At 37.1% G+C, this 22,608-nt stretch overlaps 1 protein-coding gene and 1 long non-coding RNA gene across 2 annotated transcripts in view; both read right to left on the bottom strand.

Annotated features, from left to right (window-relative positions):
• LOC138305167 (uncharacterized) overlaps positions 1-19,878 on the bottom strand; it is a 38,786-nt gene extending 18,908 nt beyond the window's left edge. Inside the window, exons 1-2 of the mRNA XM_069245586.1 lie at positions 19,590-19,878; positions 17,564-17,621 (exon numbers count right to left, since the gene is read on the bottom strand). The gene's annotated coding sequence lies outside the window, so the exon portion shown is untranslated. The remainder of the gene's footprint in view (positions 1-17,563; positions 17,622-19,589) is intronic.
• On the bottom strand, positions 15,041-17,303 carry LOC138305166 (uncharacterized). The gene is made up of 2 exons (XR_011205667.1): positions 15,662-17,303; positions 15,041-15,311 (listed from the first exon to the last, which is right to left on the bottom strand). It is a non-coding gene; the product is annotated as an uncharacterized lncRNA (long non-coding RNA).
• Positions 19,879-22,608: the final 2,730 nt, after the last annotated feature.

Below are 22,608 nucleotides of genomic sequence, written 5' to 3'. Positions count from 1 at the left end.
CTAAATATTATGTACGTGCAGAAGAATACGCCGTTTACTAGTAAGATCAAATCGTCGTCTGAGTGCCGTTTGTTACCGGAGTATCAGTTTTGATATTTGCAGACATGTGCGCGGAAGTGAGGTCATGACCGCACTGTGCTTGTTCAGAAGTTGTTTTCTTCGTTAACGGGCGGGATTTCCCGGGGATAAAATCATTTAACCAAGGAGTTTTACTGTACTGACCTCTTATAATTCATTTCATTTTCTATATCATTAAATATTGTATATGTCTTCGCGTGTAGAAAACATTATTTGTTAAAGGAAATATTGACCATTTTAATTGATCTCATTTTCTCTATCATTGAATATTGTATATGTCTTCGCGTGTAGAAAGCATTATTTGTAAAAGGAAATACTAACCTTATATAATTCATTTCATTTTCTCTATCATTAATTATTGTATATGCATTCGGGTGTAGAAAGCATTATTCTGTTTTTCAAACCAATCTCAAGACTTATCAAGAACAACTGGGGACAATATAGCAGAACATTGACATACACTTTTAGAAAGATCTCTTTAAATATTTTAAATGTTTCTAAGAAATGAGTGATAGCACATTTTGATTGTCAAAAAATCCCAGTCCTCATCAAAATTTTGTATAACTATTACTAGAATATTTGAAAAAGACCCATTCAGCACATTCTGAGACATTTTTGTCATATTTACCAATTTATTAGATCATTGACAATTAAAAGATAAAACTTAATTATGTATTTGATATAATAGTGCAGGAAAAGTCTATAGAGAGCTTTTTCCGATATCAAGAGAATCTGTCACAGCTCCCAGCAAAAGTAGCTGGTAGTTAAATAAGTCACTTGCTGGGTACAGAGCCTAAATAGGAAATCGAGGAAGATCCATCAGAAGTTTTTGAGAGATAGTGATAATAGAAGTGGAGAGATCAAAGGTGATTTAGTTGATTTAGTCCACACTCTGGAGGTGATGGGTTAAATGTTTTAACCATCCCTAAAATACAGCATATACCACCAACATTTCAAGGTCAGATCAAGGACAAAGACAATTTTGACAATACTGATTTCTTTTAAGTTTTAAATTTTACTTTAAGATATTGCAGATTAAGCATGCAATGCTTTAATACTTTGATGATAGTATCTTTAACTTTTAGGACCTCTGTGGAGAGAGTATTAAAAACAAGAGGCCCATGGGCCTTACCGGTCACCTGATATTTGATACAAATTAGTTATGTAATTTACCAATGTCTTTTGTTCATGAAATAGGAACATACATCTAATATGTCTACATACAAAGTTTCATTAAAGATGTTCCACCGCCAACAGACTATAAATGATACTCATCATTTGAACAACAATTGGTGTTTAATCATGTATATATATGTATGTCTAATTAACACAAAAAATAATATAAAATTATCTATTTTGCTCTTGGTACATGCACAGTCAGATCTTCATTCTATATTTAATATTTTTATCTTGAAGTGAAATTAGAAGCTCAAACTTTCCAATGGTGGTCATCACTATGGAGCATAACTTTGTGAAGGATATTCGATACACTGCTGAAAACCGATACATATCGGTATATCGATATATTGATCTAAAATTTACTCAAGTTATCATGTTTACAATATTCAATGATTACAAAGGCAACTCCATAAGTTACAATCTGATCTGGTCGATTTTCGAACTTGTCCCGAGATCTTGCCAGTTTCAGTCTAAATAAAAAGTTTAATGAAGCTGAGTGCAGTTCTAATCAAGTTATTGTATTCACAAGGTCCAATAATAAGTATTAGAGCAAAGGGCAATAACTCCGTATATTATCGTCGGATCAAGTTGATTTTCAAATTCGTTCGGGATATTTCTAATGTTTAGACTACATACAAGGAATGACAGAAGACACAACGACGGACAAAAGACTATCGCAATAGGTCACCATGACCTACAGTCAGGTGACCTAAAAACATAATTTACCTACCTAAAGGATGATGATGGCAGGAAAAGGTCTGGAAAAATGTCACGTTGCAAAAATTCAGATTTTTTTAATCATCGATGACAATATAATATTATATTCTTCAAAACAAAGCAAAGTCTCAACAATGGCCTGTTTATCTTGTGTGGGAATAACAAAGTTAATTTTAGATCTGAGTAGAAGCCACATATATAAAAATATGCTAAGACACTCCGGGTCTTTCATGTAAATTAACACTTCAATTATCGTGGCCAGATATTCACCATAACATCTGACAATAGTTTTCTTGTGCTGAATAAGTTCTGAATGAATAAATATTTTTGTTTTCCAAAACAAAATTATACAAAGACGACAGCCAAAGACTGATTTGTAATACCGCTCACTTATTATTTTGCAATATGAACAACTTTGAAAGGCCTAAGATGAATTTACCAATGAAATTTGAGAAAGATCCCTTCTGAGCTTTCTGTGTAGTAGTGTTAACAAGAATTGTTTACCAACAAAAGGAAGAAATTAATTAGGACAATGCAAACTAAGAGCGATCATGATCAGATTATGCTAAACACCAAGATGGTTTGCTGTCCGTCTCCATCTAATTGTGTTCTTCAATCAATCTTAAAATGCAATATGCACAAAAAGTATGCAAGGGAATAATGATTTTTTCAAAAGATCCAGTCAGTAATTTTGAGAAATAGTGGTAACAAGAATTGTATACAGACAGACAGGCACACTGAAGGACAGACGACAGACCTCGGACAAAAGACAATTGGAACAGCTCACCGTCATACTTGCTAGGGTCAAAAATATAAGACATGTAAATCAAAACTTGACAAATCAAAAGTTTCCTTATATTTTCATGGTAACATTAATCCATAACAACCCAAATTTCGGGAAAACTACTCATCAAGCCTAAAGGCATTGACAGCCACATGATAACCCAGCATTACAAGCTTATTCATATGAAGAATATATATAGTTGTACTGAAATCATATTGATGCTATGGACAGTGTTCCCAGTCATTTTTTCAAACAGGTTTTTTTGTACCCCCATAGCTTGCAAAATGGGGGTACAGTGCCATATTTAAGGGGTACACTATATTTGCATATTTTCCCCGTGTGTATTCTTTGGTAAAAAATAAAAACAGTGTAATGTATATTCCGCCAAAAGAAAAAAAAAAAACCAATTAAAAACATTTTTAGATATGTATCTCTTTGTTTGATTTATTTTAAACAACATTGCTGCTTCTTAAATTTGTCTGAAAGTTATTCGATCAAAATTAAAATATAAACAGACGTACGGTACATGTCTGCTGTGTTGTTTCAATTTCTTCACTTAAAAATATGCATTAAGTCCATTTTACATTGCAATCAATTTGCAAATTCATTTTGAAAAGCAATTTTTAAAATATGTTGTATAGATCTACCTAGTTTTCACCCTCCTTATCCGTGATTGTCCCGATCCTAAAAAGTCTGTAAAATGTATCACTGTGTTATAGCCGATTTCTGTAATATGGGTAACACAAACAATTGTCTTGCTCAAAGAACCATGTGGATTTGAAGTTAGTTTTCATACTCTATGATAGTGCTGGACATACACAACTCTAGATGTTATTGCACGATTAAAATTGCTTCCCGAAACACATGCTCTTTGAGCGATATAAGGATCAATCCCGAGACTACCGATGGTCATGGGTATGGTCTAGGATTTTATCATAGGACAACGCAGATAGGTATTTAACTTATCTGCCGCTCGGTGTGCTGCAGTAAATGTTTACTGAAAGGAATACTTCTGGTATCGCAAATCACGTTTTGACACATTTATGATTTCTTCAATCAAAATAAGAGATAATAGAAACAATTATCCCCAAATAATGGAAACTATTTAAGCGTGCATGCACGTACAAGTTGTCAAATTTATGCGTGCAGTAACACATATTGTATGTGATTCACCCACATTTCTGCGTGATCGGGTACACTGTATGGAGGATCCGGACCTTTTGGTTAATAAATGATTAATTTCCATAAAATTTGAGCTATAGTCAAACCTGTCTATAAAGACCACCAAAGGGCCCAAACAATGGTCTTTATAGCCAAGTGGTCTATATACACAGGTCAAATTGTGTTGAGAATGACCATGGAACACTGAGAAAGTAGTCTTATTAAGCAGGTGGTCCTTAAACAGAGGTAATCACAGAATTGACTAAAAGGTTTAAACAATCCACAATGTAATACATGTACAGTGAAAATGTATATTATATTTCTTCTAAAGATGTCTTAAAGATTCTCTTGAAGAGGACAAAGTATGAGGCATTGCTGACAGAATGCAGGGAGCAGGGCTGGCATACATGCAACTACCCTGATGAGGTTGGATGCAGAGGCTTCACCCCACAGTCTGAGTGGAGAATGCTTTCTGCATTAGGGTTGTCGGGCAGGACCAAAAGGACAGCAGTGCAGAGAATGGCTAAGGCAGCAGAACGATCTTCATGCTGGGTGTGGATGAAGAAGGACACCAGTAGCTGGAAACCCACCACAGACGCACAATGACTGATCATCACTGTGAACCCCCCATCCTGAGAGTTTACCGAGTAAGGGGTTGAAACACGCAATGAGGGATGGCCTTGGCTGAAGTCGTCGGTGGTGATGCAGCAAACCATCACTGCTGTATTTAGGTAATTTTATCTAGGCAACCAGTGGCGGCGAGGGAAGACTGGCTGACAACCAAGAACAGTTTAATGACATTTGAAAAGACATATGGCATCCAGGAAAGACTGGAAATTTGGGTGTGAAGGGGGGGGGGATGAAAGATACAACGGCAACAACTCGGCTCTTACAACGGACATTGACAGGAATAATGGCATAAAGTTTCACTGTGGGAAAGTGTGTAAGAACATCAAGCGGTTAAAGGTTCACGAAGCGAAAACCAAATTTAGATATGTGAAGCGGAAAGAGGAACCCACAGTTAACACTGATGAGAAGGAGGAGGACTCCAGCCAGGAAGAACACCACAGTGCTGAGGACCTCTTACCCATTGAAGTGGATCAGGACTATATTGAGGCCGAGACAGGTAATCAGAACCCAATTGGTGCTTACCAGGAGGAAGATATAAACACCACAATGGAGGCAGTACAGTGGCAATCTTCAGAACGGTGGGAAGCATTTGACAATGACCTCGATAAGAACTTGCAGAGGACATTGGTAGGAAAGGTACACAGGAAGATAACATCACTGCCAACATAAGTGTACACAGTGGGAGTAGAGTGCTTTCGAACAAAGCAAGGTGGTAGCAGGAAGGATGAACATGTAACACACAACAGGCGCCAAAAAGAGATATTTAGCCTTCGAACGGAAATCAGGACTATCACCACCAAACAATTTAAGACAGCAAACAAGGAGAAGATTGGTTTTTTTAAAGTTAAGTGCTATTCTGAGAGAGAATAGAAACAACCTCCACAGAGAAACAGCAGAGAGAATACAAAAAACCAGGAAATAGAGAGGGGTAAAAGAGGGCTAGGTTCATAGCAACACTAGTACTGAAAGGGTCTAAGTGAGGGTTGCTGAAGAGTTCTAGAGAGGAGGTAGAGAGACACCTATCAGAAACACATGGTGATGCAGAACAAGGGAGACCACTAGGCCCATGTGAAAGAATAGAAGCAATGCCAGAACCAGGGATACCATTGGACAGCAAGGAACCATCAAGCAGTGCTCTAGATAAGCAGCGTACAAGCATAATTGGCGCCCTAAAATTAGCGTTTTACTCCCTTGAAAAAATATTGAGCGTACACAAAACTCCCACGGAAATTGAAATACGCTAACGACTTTGACACAGGGTGTACAACTCGTACATTTGTAGGGGAGCTCGCTGGAGTCACTGCTACCTGACTACATTTCCGTGACATGTCCTATTAATTACAGCACTTTACCAAATGTACCGACATACAGCACCCGGCATTAGTCAATGACTATTTACAGCTAGGTTCCGGACGATATTTGTCAATCCTTTCCGCTTTTAGTACTACTGCAAGACATTTCAGTGACTGTGATCAGATCGTGATGCGAGACGTGATCTGTCGTCTGTAATGACAGAACTAGCGAGATAGACAAAGTAAACCGACGGCGAAAGTCATTCAATCCTTCAGGGGATATTAGACGACATTGTTGCTAAATTATCTAAAAGACAGCATGTTAAAGTCAATCCAACAACGGTGTGTTTGACCAGTGTAGAATGTGAGAGGTGCTTCAGCACACAGAATCGTTTGAAAAACAGGTACAGATGTTCTTTAAAGGAGAAACAAGAGATCCCAGAGGGATCTTGGCGCCCACCAAAGAATTATCTATATCTGTCAAAGGAAAGATGGATCTTTTCTCTACTTTTTAAATTTTTTCAAACATACTACATATAAAATTTGAGACAGATCGCTTCAGTATCTTTTGAGAAATAGCGGTAACAAACTTCAACTATCAAAATCCAAGATGACTCCTTGGCGGCCATCTTGTTGATCAATCGGTCCCAAATCACAATATGCACAACTAGGGCCCTAGGGGAACCTACATTTGAAATTTGAGACAGATCCCTTCAGTACTTTCTGAGAAATAGCGATAACAAACTTTGAATAACAAAATCCAAGATGGCTGCCTGGCGGCCATCTTGTTGACGGATCGGTCCCAAATCCCAATATGCACAACTAGGGCCCTAGGGAAACCTTCATATGAATTTTGAGACAGATCCCTTCAGTACTTTCTGAGAAATAGCGATAACAAACTTTGAATAACAAAATCCAAGATGGCTGCCTGGCGGCCATCTTGTTGACCGATCGGTCCCAAAATGCAATATGCACAACTAGGGCCCTAGGGGAACCTACATTTGAAATTTGAGACAGATCACTTCAGTACTATCTGAGAAAAAGCGATAACAAACTTTAACTATCAAAATCCAAGATGGCGGCCTGGCGGCCATCTTGTTGACGGATCGGTCCACAAATGCAATATGCACAACTAGGGCCCTAGGGGAACCTACATATTAAATTTGAGAAAGATCCCTTCAGTACTTTTTGAGAAATAGGGATATCAAACCTTAACTATCAAAATCCAAGATGGCCGCCTGGCGGCCATCTTGTTTTTCCTATCAGCCTCAAATTCTGTATAGCACAACTAGGGAACAAGGGTAACCTCAATGTGAAGTTTGAACAAAATTCCTTCAGTAGTTCTCAAGAAATATTGATAACAAACTTCAACTGCCAAAATCAAAGATGGCTGCCTGGCGGCCATCTTGTTTTTCCGATCAGCCTCAAAACCTGTATGGCACAACTAGGGACCAAGGGTAACCTCAATGTGAAGTTTGAACGAAATTCCTTCAGTAGTTCTCAAGAAATATTGATAACAAACTTCAACTGCCAAAATCAAAGATGGCTGCCTGGCGGCCATCTTGTTTTTCCGATCAGCCTCAAAACCTGTATGGCACAACTAGGGACCAAGGGTACCCTCCATGTGAAGTTTGAACAAAATCCCTTCAGTAGTTCTCAAGAAATATTGATAACAAACTTCAACTGCCAAAATCAAAGATGGCTGCCTGGCGGCCATCTTGTTTTTCCGATCAGCCTCAAAACCTGTATGGCACAACTAGGGACCAAGGGTAACCTCAATGTGAAGTTTGAACAAAATTCCTTCAGTAGTTCTCAAGAAATATTGATAACAAACTTCAACTGCCAAAATCAAAGATGGCTGCCTGGCGGCCATCTTGTTTTTCCGATCAGCCTCAAAACCTGTATGGCACAACTAGGGACCAAGGGTACCCTCCATGTGAAGTTTGAACAAAATCCCTTCAGTAGTTCTCAAGAAATATCGATAACACACTTCAACTGCCAAAATCAAAGATGGCTGCCTGGCGGCCATCTTGTTTTTTCGATCAGCCACAAAACCTGTATGGCACAACTAGGGACCAAGGGTACCCTCCATGTGAAGTTTGAACAAAATCCCTTCAGTAGTTCTCAAGAAATATCGATAACACACTTCAACTGCCAAAATCAAAGATGGCTGCCTGGCGGCCATCTTGTTTTTTCGATCAGCCACAAAACCTGTATGGCACAACTAGGGACCAAGGGTAACCTCCATGTGAAGTTTGAACAAAATCCCTGCAGTAGTTTTTAAGAAATAGTGATAACAAGCATTGTTTACGGACGGACGACGGAGCACAGACGAAGGGCGATTTGAATAGCCCACCATCTGATGATGGTGGGCTAAAAACTAGACATGTTGCTGGGCCCCACTGTGTCCTTTTTTTCTTGTACCAAAGCAATCAGGCGACGGCAAAGGAAAAAGAGGAGAGGAAGGACTTGAAAACTCCTTGCCCTTTGTCAGAGGGTTACAAAACTCCCAGGTCAAAAAAGTTATCTGGAGCACTGATCAAGGAAGGAGGTCCAAGAGATTGTCAAGAAAGCTAGATCAAGATCAGCACCCGGGCCCAGTGGAATCCCTTACAAGGTCTTCAAGAACTGTCTGAAGATTTTGAGGCATATATGGATGCTACTGAAAGTCGCATCATAATTATCAAGGGAAGGAAAGATACCATCTTGCTGGCAAAAGGCTGAGGACTGCTTCGTACCAAAGGAAATCAATAATGAGTGCATCAATCAGTTTCGCACCATCTCATTACTGAACGTAGAAGGGAAGATATTCTTCTCTGTTCTAGCAAGGAGGCCTACAACATACATGACAGAGAACCAGTATATTGATGCACCGGTACAGAAGGGATGAATTCCTGGACTCTCAGTGTGCATAGACCATATACCAGCATCATAACGCAACTAATCAGGGAAGCCAAGGTCAACAAGAAAGACCACTCTGTGTATGATTGGATCTTACAAACACATATGGAACCATCCCACATATGCTAATACAGGAGGCCTTGGAACACTACCATATTCCAGAGCACTTCAGAAGACTGATCTAAAGCTACTTCAGCAGAATACATCTTCGCTTTACAACCAAGACATTTACAACTTCTACAAGCTGCAAAAGGAAGTGGGTGTACCATTTCATTTATCCTCTTCGTAATGGGTATGAACATGATCATCCGAGCTGGAGAAAGGAAGACAAGAGGCCCAAAGACATCCAGTAACATCAGGCAGCCTCCAAACAGAGGCTTTATGGATGATCTGACCATCACTAGACACCCATGTTCAGGCAAGATGGATACTGACAGCCCTAGAAGAAACAGCATCTTGGGAAAGAATGACCTTCAAACCCAGGAAGTAAAGATCTCTCATAATAAAGAAGAGAAGAAACACCAGGCAATTCCAAGTGGTTTAATGAATCACTAGGAGACAAAGGCTACATCAGAAGAATTGAACAGGTCCAAGAAGGAATGAGACGTATAGACAAAATAGGTCTACCAGGAAAGTTCAAAGCCTGGATGTATCAGAATGGTCTCTTGCCACACATAGCCTGGCCTCTGATGCTCTATGAGATCTCAACTTCAACGGGGGAGAGAATGGAGCGAATCATCAATCGGCACCTGAGGAAGTGGTTGGTAGTCTATACAGCAGAAAGGCAAAACTCCAACTTCCTCTCTCTTTATTAGTTGAAGAATTCAAAACAGGCAAGGGAAGACTCATCATGACCTTAAAAGAGTCAAAGGATGACAAGGTGCAGCTAGCAGGTGTAAAAGTACCCACTGGCAGAAAATGGTCAGCATACAAGACAGTCGAAGCGGAGAGACGGTTGCGTCACAAAGATATTGTGCGAACAACTTCAGTAGGAAGACAGGGCCTAGGGACATCAAAACACACCCTCTGGAAGAAAGCTGATATCACAGGCTTTCATTGGTACAGAAGGATATAAGAAGTAGGGAAGAAGAGGAATAAGACAGACCACAGTAGTAGAACTGGATGTTCAGGGGGCCTGGACAAAGTGGGACACAGAACCACGGGTTCTATCCTGGACAGAAATCTTTCCAACACATACTCACCACCTGCCATGTGGCCTTGTCACAGAGGAGATATAGGTGGCGCCACAACCAAGTCCTTAGGGAGCTGGCTGATCTTTTGGAGAAAGAACGGAAGAGTGTCAGGTCCAGTCAACCAAGGTCCAAATATACGCAGATTAGGTTTGTAATGTAAGGTGAAACAAGGACATCCAGATCTGAGGAATCAACCGCTATTATCAGCCAGGCAGGGGACTGGAGGCTGGAGGTAGATCTCAACAAGAGATTAATTTTTCCGGATGTTATTCCCACTAGTGCCAAGTAGTGGTGTTCCAGTTAATCCAGTTCGTCGAGTATCACTGGTTCGAGGTGTATGATCAATTTTTCGAGTAAAAATTTGAAATCGAGTTTCATCGGAAGTTTACGACACCATGATTAACCAAAGTATAAAGTTCGCTGATCAGTAAAACATCCAAAACAAGAGGCCCATGGGCCTTAACGGTCATCTGACTCATGGCACAAAAAACAAAGTCACAGTATAAAGTATTGGTTAACGATTAATATAAACAATACAAGGAACTCCTTAGTTGAATATGTAAGTTTCTGAAATAGGTAAATGTCATTTGTTGAACAAACTTGGTAGCCCTATATGGTTGTAACCAATTCAAGGATTAATATAAGTTTAAGGAGGAGTCAGATTTTAAAGCCAAATTTCAGCAAAGCTCCCATTTTGGACCTACGTCGTACTATTCCCATGGGTCTTACCTAGGTCCTTTATAAAATGTGATTGTCCTTACCTAAAGTTCCCCCTTCTGAATCAATTAAAACCCCTATAGACCAATTTTCATTGAGATCGGAGACTGAAAACAGGAAGTTGGCCAACGGCCATCTTGGAATACCAAAATCTTTACGAAAATGTTTGCATGTTGTTCGGCATCAATTAAAACCCCTATAGACCAATTTTCATTGAAATCGGAGACTGAAACCTTAAAACAGGAAGTGGGCCAGCGGCCATCTTGGAATACCAAAATCTTTACGAAAAAATGTTTGCATGTTGTTCGGCATCAATTAAAACCCCTATAGACCAATTTTCATAGAGATCGGAGACCGAAACCTGAAAACAGGAAGTGGGCCAGCTAAAATTAAGAAAATTTGCCCTTTTGGGGCCCCACCCCTCAGCCGCTAGGGGGCAGACCAGACTCATTTATATAAATATAATTGTGTTTCCCCAATGATGTTTCACACCAAATATGGATAAAATTCATCCAAGGATGAAGGAGGAGTAGAATTTTAAAGCTAAAATTAAGAAAATTTCCCCATTTGGGGCCCCACCCCTCAGCACCTAGGGGTCGGACCAGGCTCATTTATATGAAATATGATTGTCCGTCCCCAATGATGTTTCACACCAAATATGGATGAAATCCATCCAAGGATGAGTAGGTTTTCAAAGCTAAAATTAAGAAAATTTGCCCTTTGGGGGCCCCAACCCTCAGCCCCTAGGGGTCCGACCAGGCTCATTTATATAAAATATGATTGTCCTTGGCCAATGATGTTTCACACAAAATATGGATGAAATCCATCCATGGATCAAGGAGGAGTAGGATTTTAAAGCTAAAATTAAGAAAATTTGCCCTTTTGGGGCCCCACCCCTCAGCCCCTAGGGGTCCGACCAGGCTCATTTATGTAAAATATGACTGTCCTTGGCCAATGATGTTTCGAACAAAATTTGGTTGAAATCCGCTTAGCGGTTAAGGAGGAGTAGCGTTTTAAAGGAAAAAGTTTACGCACGACGGCGGTGCACGGCGCACGGCGGACGACGACGGACGAATCATGATGACTATAGGTCATCCTGACCCTTCGGGTCAGATGACCTAAAAATCATAGCTAATTATATGCAACTTGTTAAAATCATTCCCTTGTATGTGGTTGTCACTCATATCATTTCAAATTTTAAGGGTCTAGACAAATTGAAGAGCGTTCAGATGAGCATGATTTGTCACAATCTGAAGCCTTTGAAGCAAATTTTTATGAGACTTATTTATACATCAAGGAAAACAAGAGGCCCAGAGGGCCTGTATCGCTCACCTGGTTTGTAATGCCAAGTAATGTTCTGAATACAGGTTCATTGTTTCTTTTCTGAAGGAATTTTAATATTAACCTCTAAATCCCCTATTGGGCCCCGCCCTTCCTGCCCCCGGGGGGTCAGAGCCAAAATCTATACAAGTTCTGTTCCCCTTCCCCCAAGGATGTTTGTGGCCAAATTTGGTTACATTCCATTCAGAACTCTATGACTAGTAGCGATTTAAAGGATTTACCTCTATTACCCCTATTGGGCCCCGCCCCTCCTGCCCCAGGGGGACCAGAGCCAAAATTTATACAAGTTCTGTTCACCTTCCCCCAAGGATGTTTGTGGCCAAATTTGGTTACATTCCATTCAGAATTCTATGACTAGTAGCGATTTAAAGGATTTACCTCTATTTCCCCTATTGGGCCCTGCCCCTCATGCCCCCAGGGGACCAGAGCCAAAATCAAAGTACTGAAAGTACTAAATGGCTCGGTCTTGATGATAGGAGGAATATATTTCTAAGGTCAATACTACTGTAGTTTTGTACAATAAGAAATAAATTTGGCTGGTGTTCCTTCCAGTTTGGACTTTTGAGGATTCCTTGGACACCAAGGTGTAAAATAAGAGACACATACTAAAATCTTTGAAGCCCATTCTAATATTTCCTATGATGTTATATGTCAAATGATTTTATAACACCTTTAGCATTTTCCTTGTTAATTTGATGTTAATGAAAATATCCATTCTTAATGACTATATATAGCTATTGCCATCAAGTTCCTGGGACCACAGTATCAGTTAACAAGTATTGTTTTGCAGCAGAGAAAGACAAGAGGCATACTTTTCTATGCCAAAATGTCTTAAATATAGAATATGTCTGTCCTCTAGAAGACTTATCAATATCATCATGTGATTTTTTAATAAATTGGTCAATTGGTCTACTTTTAACAAGTTTTGTAATTATTCTTTTGTAAAACAGCAAGTTGATTGATATACATTGTATCCGAACTTCAATTCAAACCGGATAACTTGTTAGCTCACCATAGACCATGAAATTGTTTGTACACTTTCTTAACTTCAGGAACGTTTTACAAAATTACAAATGAATTTTTCTACATTTTTTATTTTCAAATCCCCATACCTCTGATGAGTATAATAAAACTGTCATTACAAGTGAATCAAATATTTTCAGTTTAAGATGAACAGGAAGAGATACAATCCTTTATTTCTTATAAATAGCAAACACCGATTTAGTTGTTTGTTCGGCAGGTTTTTTCCCTTTCTTTAAAAATGCTACCATTAACATTATTTTCTGTACCTAGATATGTAAACAATTTTTATAAATCTAATTCTGTATTCCATAACATCAACTGGTGTTGTTGTACCGATTTACATCTTGAGAATATCACAATTTTTATCTTTCTGATATTAAGTTCTAATTTCCATGTTATGCAATATTGTTAAAATTCATGTAACATTTGTTGTAGACCATCAGATATTTCTGATATCATAACAGTGTTTTTGGCAAATAATATGATAAAAAGTTTGGGATACATTCCAATATCATATACCGTAAAAACTGGTATAATTTGCGCAGGTACTTTTTTAGGGCTGAAAATGCTTAAAAAATCTACAATCAATATATTTTGCGCATCAAAAAAATGGGGAAAAACAATGTCCAGGGAGTCCCAAAAACCGATGTATGAAGGCGACAATTTCAATGCAAAATATTCCCCATAAATGCTTGACAACTTGCACAAAAAGTTTTGTATCTAGAAGAAATAACATATGAAAACCGCATTGTGTTTGTTTTCTTTTATTGGCGACCGTAACCTGAAACTGAAATATCTAGCAGATGTCCAAAACATGGGCGGTCTGGTTCGCCGTACTCCGTGCACATGTCAATGTTTTGAGATATTACACATGAATAGTAATCAAGAATATTTGAAAAGAGTAGAATATATTTACTTAAATTGGCACAATAAGTAATTAGTGTGTTTGAGATCATTAACAATCAACAGCAATCAGCTAGCAGATACGTAGTTTAGCTTGCAACAATCACAGTGTGCATAATTTGTCAAGATTTGTAAGACAAAATATTCTTTTCCACCACGTAAGATTCTAAGTCATAAAGGTAGATTGAAAATAGGATTGTTTGTTTGATTAATTGATGTCCTATTAACAGCTATGGTCATGTAAGGACGGCCTCCCATGTATGCGGTGTGTTGCGTGTATGTCGTGCGAGGTGCGTGTTTTGGAAGACTGCGGTATCACTGAAGCATGCCGCCGAAGGCACCAGGCAACACATCCCACCCGGTCACATTATACTGACAACGAGCAAACCAGTCGTCCCACACCCGTTATGCTGAGCGCTAAGCAGGAGCAGAAACTACCACTTTTATAGAAAATAGGAAGGGAGATAAAATAACCAGATAAATATTTGTAGCGGGATCAAGACTGGGTTGATTATCGGTGATTAGGTAGCTCAGTCGGAAGAACTACATTTTCTTCTCTCCTGTTACAGAATTGGCACCCAACTAAATAACCAACGGTTGTGGCGTTTGAAAGGATCTTGTATGTCTTCAAAAAAGGAGGGAGGAGTGTAGCGGGACTGGACTGGGTCGATTATCGATGACCAGGTAGTTCAGTCGGTAGAGCACTCGGCTAGTGTTCGGAGAGTCCCGGGATCGAATCCCGGTCTGGCCGCTACATTTTCTCCTCTCCTGTTACGGTACCATACTGTGCATGTAGATATTCAAGGTAAATCAAACAACGATGTTCGCTGATCTTGCCGAATTGCCTTGCAGTGTTATAATGAATGCAGTAAATGTATGTCTCATTGGTGTGATTGATTTAAAGGCAGTTCATGTGGTGACCGAAAAAAAGGTAAAATCATTACTTTCAGAGTGATCAGGGAACATTGATAGTCAAGGCAGGGAAAACATAAGAGGACCTGTGAGATACAAATTAATGTTTAATTGATTTTCATTAAATTGTCTCGAAGGTGATGATTAGTGTGTTATTAACGATAAGCTTAATATGTTTTTGACAAAAAATATAAACAGCTAAAGTACTATTGTGTTTTAAATTAAAATAATCTTTTATTTATTTATTCATTTCATTTCAAGCATGTACATGTCATAGAATATAAACAAATATCAGGTATATGCTTAAATCATATTACAGTTAAATTCACAATAAGGAATTTGAAGATGATTATAGTAATTATTTTCGGATTGAAAATGATTACAATATTAAGCTTCCACATTTGAAAATTATTTCTTTTTGTTCACACAATTCTTCTCCTAGACTGTTTCCAGTTGAAATGATACATGCATGCTGACATTCTATAAAACATAAGGAAACAATAAATGTATTAACAGAGTAATTACTGAAAAGGATAATATCATATAATTAAACATTTTAATCATAAATAGCAATACCAGCATAGAGGAAATATTATTGAAGTTTAATTACCGCTGTTCTTCAGTCCTCCTGTTCTTACATGTAAGAGTTTCGTCCTTCATAAATTGATTGTAATATAGCATTTGTTATATAATGTGCACAAAGAAGTATAAATTTACACACGTATGCATGGGTACAGCGGTCAATTAATAAGTTATACAGAAAATGATGGTGCTGATCATGAAAAGCGTAAAGTCTATTTTGTTGAGTAAAAAGTTAAAAAAAAACTTACATAAGATGTAATTGCAGTAAAAACAGTGATCATGTGGGCTTTTGTGCGATTGCATTTGTAAGACTGTGCCAGGTGGTAGAGATTAGTTCCGCTCGAGTGATCACACAATGCAAGTGAGAGTCGGGAATATGTTTATGTAAGTTTTAATTGCTAATCTCTGATGCTTTTTGGTAAAATATAACTCAGGATAATTGCTAAACAATTAACAGTTTTCTCTACATTTGTTACAGATTGAAACAGCTTTTTAAGTGCCGTTTTACAGAAGAATTATGAAAAAGGAATCAGCATTTTCGTCGATCTAGTAGTCCAAAAATATCACTTCGAGTTATATGAACATTCCATATATGATTTATGTCATTCGGCCAAAAATTTACTTCGTATTACCTAGTTTAATGAATAAGCTGTATGTATATGATCAGAACGGCAAGCTCCTGTGGTGAAAATAACTAAAATGTTTTAAAAGTATGGTTTAGTGGTAATCTCTGAATGTGCTTTAGTATATATATAGATATAATCCAATATTTATACATGTGCTTATGAAATTATCGATAATTATGGATGTGATAAATATTCATACCTTATTAACTGCTGTTAGTTTTAAGATAACGCCACCTTGGATACTTACAAAATGTTCACCGTCTGTCACGTGCTATTTCATCAGTAGACCAAGTTTGTCCAAAATTTTGTTAGAGTTGTCTTTCTTCAATTGTAGTTTTACGTCCATGTCATCCTGAACACAGCCGTGATAAATGCATCTCCATTACGCCATGAAATGTATTTGCTCCGAGACAAATTTGATTCAAATTACAAAATTCGTTATGGTATCAATTTTGATGTTCGAGGTGAAGTATCGATATCATTTGTTTCCGTTGCGGGATAACTGTCACTAATAGGGAGTAAACGTCTGGGGGGAACCAGCTTTGGAGCGAAGCATTTTTGGGACGAAACGTCGTCATTCATTGTAAACACCATTTTGGGGACGAAAAGTCTAGATACTTTGTAAACAATTCATGTGAACATTTTCGAACAGAAGATCTTTTGGATAGTGTATATAGTAAGGATATGAAAGCCGTAATATACTATTCCTATTTCAACGTTACAGATACGCTTATTTCAGTAACTTTCATATTCAAAATTTGCTATTTAAAATTCCCGGTAAAATCAAAGTTGTTGAATACACTGCCGCTAGGAGCGCTAGTATCTGCGAGCAATTTCTAAGCCAATCATATTGAGGAAATTGACTGTAAGAGAATTTTGCAACCACGATCACAATGGCGAGGTGACCCTCGCCAATTAATACAAGTTCTGTTCCCCTTCCCCCAAGGATGTTTGTGGCTAAATTTGGTTACATTCCATTCAGAACTCTATGACTAGTAGCGATTTAAAGGATTTACCTCTATTACCCCTATTGGGCCCCGCCCCTCCTGCCCCCGGGGGACCAGAGCCAAAATTTATACAAGTTCTGTTCCCCCTCTACCAAGGATGTTTGTGGCCAAATTTGGTTTCAATCCATGCAGAACTCTATGACTAGTAGCGATTTAAAGGAAATGTTGACGGACGGACGGACGACGGACGCCGCGCCATGATATAAGCTCACCGATTTCAACCGATTCCCAACACTAATAGCTAGTTATTTTTTGCTTGTTTGGCAACATTTTTGTTTCAATTTCAATCTTATTTTCCTGTTGAAATTTCAAAATTTATAATTATATAAAAAATGTTATGTAATTTTACTTACTTATCTAAGGTTTTTTGTCATGTTGAAATCATATATTTCATCATATTAAAATGTAATGTATCGTAGACAAATATCGTAATACATATATATCCTACCATGACTTGGTCGTTACAGCCCTATGATTGACCATAAAAACGACAAGTCTATAGCAATATTATACTTACAGGCCATAAGTTTTCTTCACTTTGACAGACTAGCAAGTCGAGGCTTTTCCTTCAGCACCTGCTCGTAAAAATAAGTCATGATGACATTTAAGAATATGTAAAGCAACATAATTCTTGACCTTAAGCTATGTCAAATGACCATTTTAATATCACCTAGGAAGTCAGGGTACATTATTATACATGTGCATTATTGAATGGATTTGAAATTAGACGGGTTTCAGAAATAGAAATATATATACATGTACGGTGATTTTTCTCCTTATATAATTGGGGTTGGTAAACGACCCCATTCCCAATGCCAAATCCCCTTTATTTTTCCTAATTACAAATAAAAACTCCCAAATCAAAATGCTGAGAAAAAAAATGCTGTCCTAATAAAAGATTGTTTTGTGAAACAACTTTACAATATTTATTTACCTGTAACACCATGTTCAGTATAGGGTAACTTTTCCCTAAAACCCCTCTTTTGGCGATTAAAAATTCCCAACTCTTGTTCAAAACTTTTTCCCAAAATACCCTGAAAAATTACTGATGTACAAATCTGCACATCATATAATGTGTATACATATAATCAAAAAATATATATTTTAAAACATCAAGATACATCTACATTCAGTTTACTATTAACAATATTTAGTTCAAACAGCTAATTCAGTAATCTTTCTATTTTAAGAATTTAAGAGCTCATATGAAGCAAGTCTAAAGTTTGAGTCCAAGAAATTTTTACTTTTGCAGACTCTGGTTGCAATTACGGCATCAAGTAATGATGTCACAATGAATGAATAGCCAATGAAAAGCATTCCAAGTAGGACTAGCGGGTGTCCATATTTCACTGTGGCCAATATTTCGCCATTTTCTAGCTATCAAGTTCCAGTTGTTCAATAGCAATTTTCAAATCAATATAAAATAATTTCTGTTGATACAAATTTTACAAAATTTTATTAGATTGTTAGAAACTCCATTTTTTACTTACTAGCTGATTCCAGTGAAGATACTAATCACAAATTTTGCAGCAATTTTCAGAGCTACGTCATCGCAGCTAGATCTAACCATGTGATTAAGCTAATCAAGGACGTATATGAGAAGGATAAGTCACACTGGGTTTTGGGGGAGTACAAGACAGGAGCTTTTGTGTTTGTTCACTGACCGTGACGTTGGGCGACGACCTTTTCCCTTTGATATCCGCCGACGCAGCCTTTGATGTAGCTTGCGGGTGCGAGGGTTACCGTCTTACTTTCTGAAGCGGGGCCGTCATTTTATGAGCAGTCGTATTTTTTAACGAAAATTTAAGACATATCTTCTAAATCTTCCGCCCTTAAAGCAAGTAATAAACGTTGTGAAATTTAATAAACTTTACATTGGTGTTTCGTTTGACTTGATAAGACAAGTGCTTGTTGAGAAAAACGGTTTTTATTCCCGGTTCATAGGCGTCTCGCGTGGTGTTAAGTAGTATAAAGAGACTGTCACGAATCCTTCTCACTTATAAATCCTTGAGCTAATCATCCTTTGAACAACCGGACATAGGCAGTTTTTTAATAAAGATAATTAATAGGCAGATTTTTAATAAAGACATTAATAGCTTAATTATATATAAGTATTATTGTTGATATAAATGTAAGTTAACTTCATTATCAAACAATTAATTAAAACTAAATACTATAGAATAAACTAACTTTATAATGAATGCTAAAAAGCCTCAACATTGCCGAAATTCTTAGTGCGAAAATTTGTACAAGCAAGTTCTATTCTGGAAACACTTCATGCATATACATTTTCACTGTGACGATTTTAAGTTGCACATGCATGCAACATCCATGAACTAATGCAATATGTGTGCATGTCATCCCGAGTTGAACACCCAGTTTCATTTTGAATAAAGTTGGCTCGATTCCAAATCGTAAAGTTCCGTCTGGCGAGAAATCGTGATTTATGCCAGCAAGATTATATAATAAATATGCCAACGTTAAATGAAACCTTGATGTCATTAGTTACATAGTGTTTTCAAAACGAATAACGTCCCACTCACCACAAAACCCTCACAAGCGTACTGCACTCACTCAAACCTTGAACCACCATCAGTATCTGCTCTGCGCATGTTTCCCGCGCACGTGTCAAAACCCGAAAAAAAAAAAAAAATCCAGAGGAGAGTTCCAAAAAGCTGTGAACCGGGAATGTTACGATGGACCTCCCTGTACCATACCATTCTAAACCTACATTTTTTATATCTATTGTTTCTAAACATGCTTCGGCTGTAATTTTATGTAAATAAATAAATAAATAAGATAAATATTTGTAACATTGTTCTTTTTCTCAAGTACATGTAGATCCACCTCACATACGCAAAATGTATATGTAACTACGATATACGGTAACAAAAAAAATACTATGCTCCTAATGTCATGAGCTTCTACAAACTAAATTACAAATACAAACTAATATAAAATGAATATGTTGCGCCGGGTTAAACATGTGAAAAACTTTTTAAAAAACTCAGCAAGACAGTGTCTAGTCCGTTAAACCATGTATATATGTGTGTTTCTGGCTTAACCTGCCTAGATTATTAGTTTTTTTTAAATATATATATAAAAAGCCTAATAATATATGCAGGTTTAGCGGATTAGACAGTGACTACAGAACAGGTACTGACCACAGATCGATATTAAAATTATAACTGAGTTTTTTTTTCTAAATGCTCATCAGAGAACTCACCAGTTGTAAACACATTGATTTCAAGTTCTTGATGTATACGATGGATTGTCTACAAAATAATCATACTGACCCGAGGCATTGACGACAACCATTAAAACTAACGTACACTGATAACCAATAATTAACTATATAAACATGACACAGGAGCATATCCTTTTGGGTAATATACAAGGACACCAAGCAATGGGTAGAAATTCAAAAGGGTGTCTTAGGAAAGAGCAAGAAGATTATAGGTTATAAAATAGTAGAACAGGTCCTTTCAAGGTCAAACCAGGAGCTGAATTCTCAAAAATGTTACCTAGTCCACACTTATTCACTTATTGGCGACTAAATACCAAATTATACATGAATCATATTCATGGAAGACTGGGATATCATTGTTAGTAATTTAAGGTACATACATTGTATTCCGATGAGGTTAAATTATATTTTATGAGCACTATCGTCTTGCTCATTCAGAAGACACATTTTTATTTTCCTTTTTCAAAGCTTTAGAGTCTGAACTAGAATTTAAGTATCAGTTCTACATTTGAATAAGCTACAAACACTTTGTCCAGTTCAAGTAATATTGAAAATAGGCCAAAGTCAACCATTTTGAACATCAAACACGGTTCTAAATTATGCTATGACAAGGGACATAACTCTGAAACTATGGAGAAGAGTGCAAAAGTGACCCCAACTTCGCTAGCCAAGTGGTAAGAGAATGGACTAATACCCTTGGCTAGCGAAGTTGAAGCGACCCTTATCATGGAAATTAAAAATTAAGCAATAGGTCCAAGGATGTTTAAATGGTCGGTGGTGACTACATTTTGTGTACCTTCTCAAAGTTTTGTTTTGAGGTCGAAATCCTTGACATTCTAATCAACCAGAAACATATATATATAGAGATTGGCAACTTCGCCATTTTTACGATAGGCAGATGTACCTCTGTATGTCCCTCTAACTCTTAAATAGTTAAATACAGCAGAATAACTTTGATATGTTATAAAAGTTTAATAATTTTCAGATGGTTTAAGTATGATTTTGGAAAGAAAAAATAATATTTTAACTTATATGTTAATAAAACAAAATGCACTTCCGGTTTTGGATGCCAGATTTTCGAAAAACCAGGTAAAATTACTCATTTTCATACTTTCAAAAGTCATATTAAATAACATCAATTGGGAAAACTGATCACATCAAACCATGATATAATGTTTAAACTTTGTGTTGATGCAAAAACATCATGTTTAAAAGAATACACTTAAAAGTAGTTAGCCAAGAGGAAATGGCTATAAACTGGAGGTCCATCTGCCTGTCAACATAGACAAAGAAGGAGTTTCCAATCTCTATGTATTTCTGTTTCTGAATCAACTCAATGATACTAGCACAAGTGAAAAAAAAATCGAAATACATTTTCAATATAGTGTAGAGGAGAAAATACAGCCATACCAGGATTCGAACCAGACCTCCAAATACTAGCGAATGCTCTACCGACTGTGCTACCTGGTCACCAATGTCTTACCCAGTCCAATTTCACTACATTAGCAATCAAACCACTGAAGAGAAGAGACTGACACTTTTAACAGACATTTACCAAGATACCAAAGGAAGGAAGGAAGGCCAGACTACTACGTTTAGTCAGAGATAAAGATTTTTTAAACAAGGGGAGGTAACCCTTAAACAAATGTTTCCTTTTTATCTTATACGAGTTTCTCTTGATGAAATCAAGAATTTATAAATACGTCCTTGATGAAATATTGGTTTCTATTGATTGAATATTTATTTCTCTTGGTTAGATTTTTTGCGTTAATTTCAACAAATTTTATTTCAAATATATTTGAAAAGGGATTAAACAACAGGCACAGCCTATATGAGTTTTCTTCCTATGTAATATAGCAAAATACATAAGATATAGAGTGTTGTTTATAACATATAACAGTATAAACAGCATATCTTGGTGAGATATTGTTTCGATTAATTGAATATTGATTTCATGGAGAGATATTGATTTTTCGATGATTGATTGTTGATTTCTCTTGGTAAGATATTGTTTTTGATTGATTGAATATTGCTTTCTTTTGATGAGATATTGTTTTCCATTATTAAATGTTTATTTTTCTTGATGAGATATTGATTTTTTTTGATGACTGATTATTGATTTCTCTTGGTGATGTTTGATTGATAAAATATTGATTTCTTTTAGTGAAATATAGTTGTGAGTTCCAAAACAATGAGGGACAGTTACAAGGTAAATGACCAAAGGACAATGGTTTGTGTTTGGGTACTCCAGAGATTTCTCATTGAATGGGTATCAATTTCTATTGATGATATATCATTTCATCACATAATCCACC

This window comes from Argopecten irradians, chromosome 12, assembly GCF_041381155.1.
Source record: "Argopecten irradians isolate NY chromosome 12, Ai_NY, whole genome shotgun sequence".
Taxonomy (NCBI): domain Eukaryota; kingdom Metazoa; phylum Mollusca; class Bivalvia; order Pectinida; family Pectinidae; genus Argopecten; species Argopecten irradians.
Note: the sequence above shows the minus strand (reverse complement) of the source record. Positions and strands in the feature narration are given on the sequence as shown.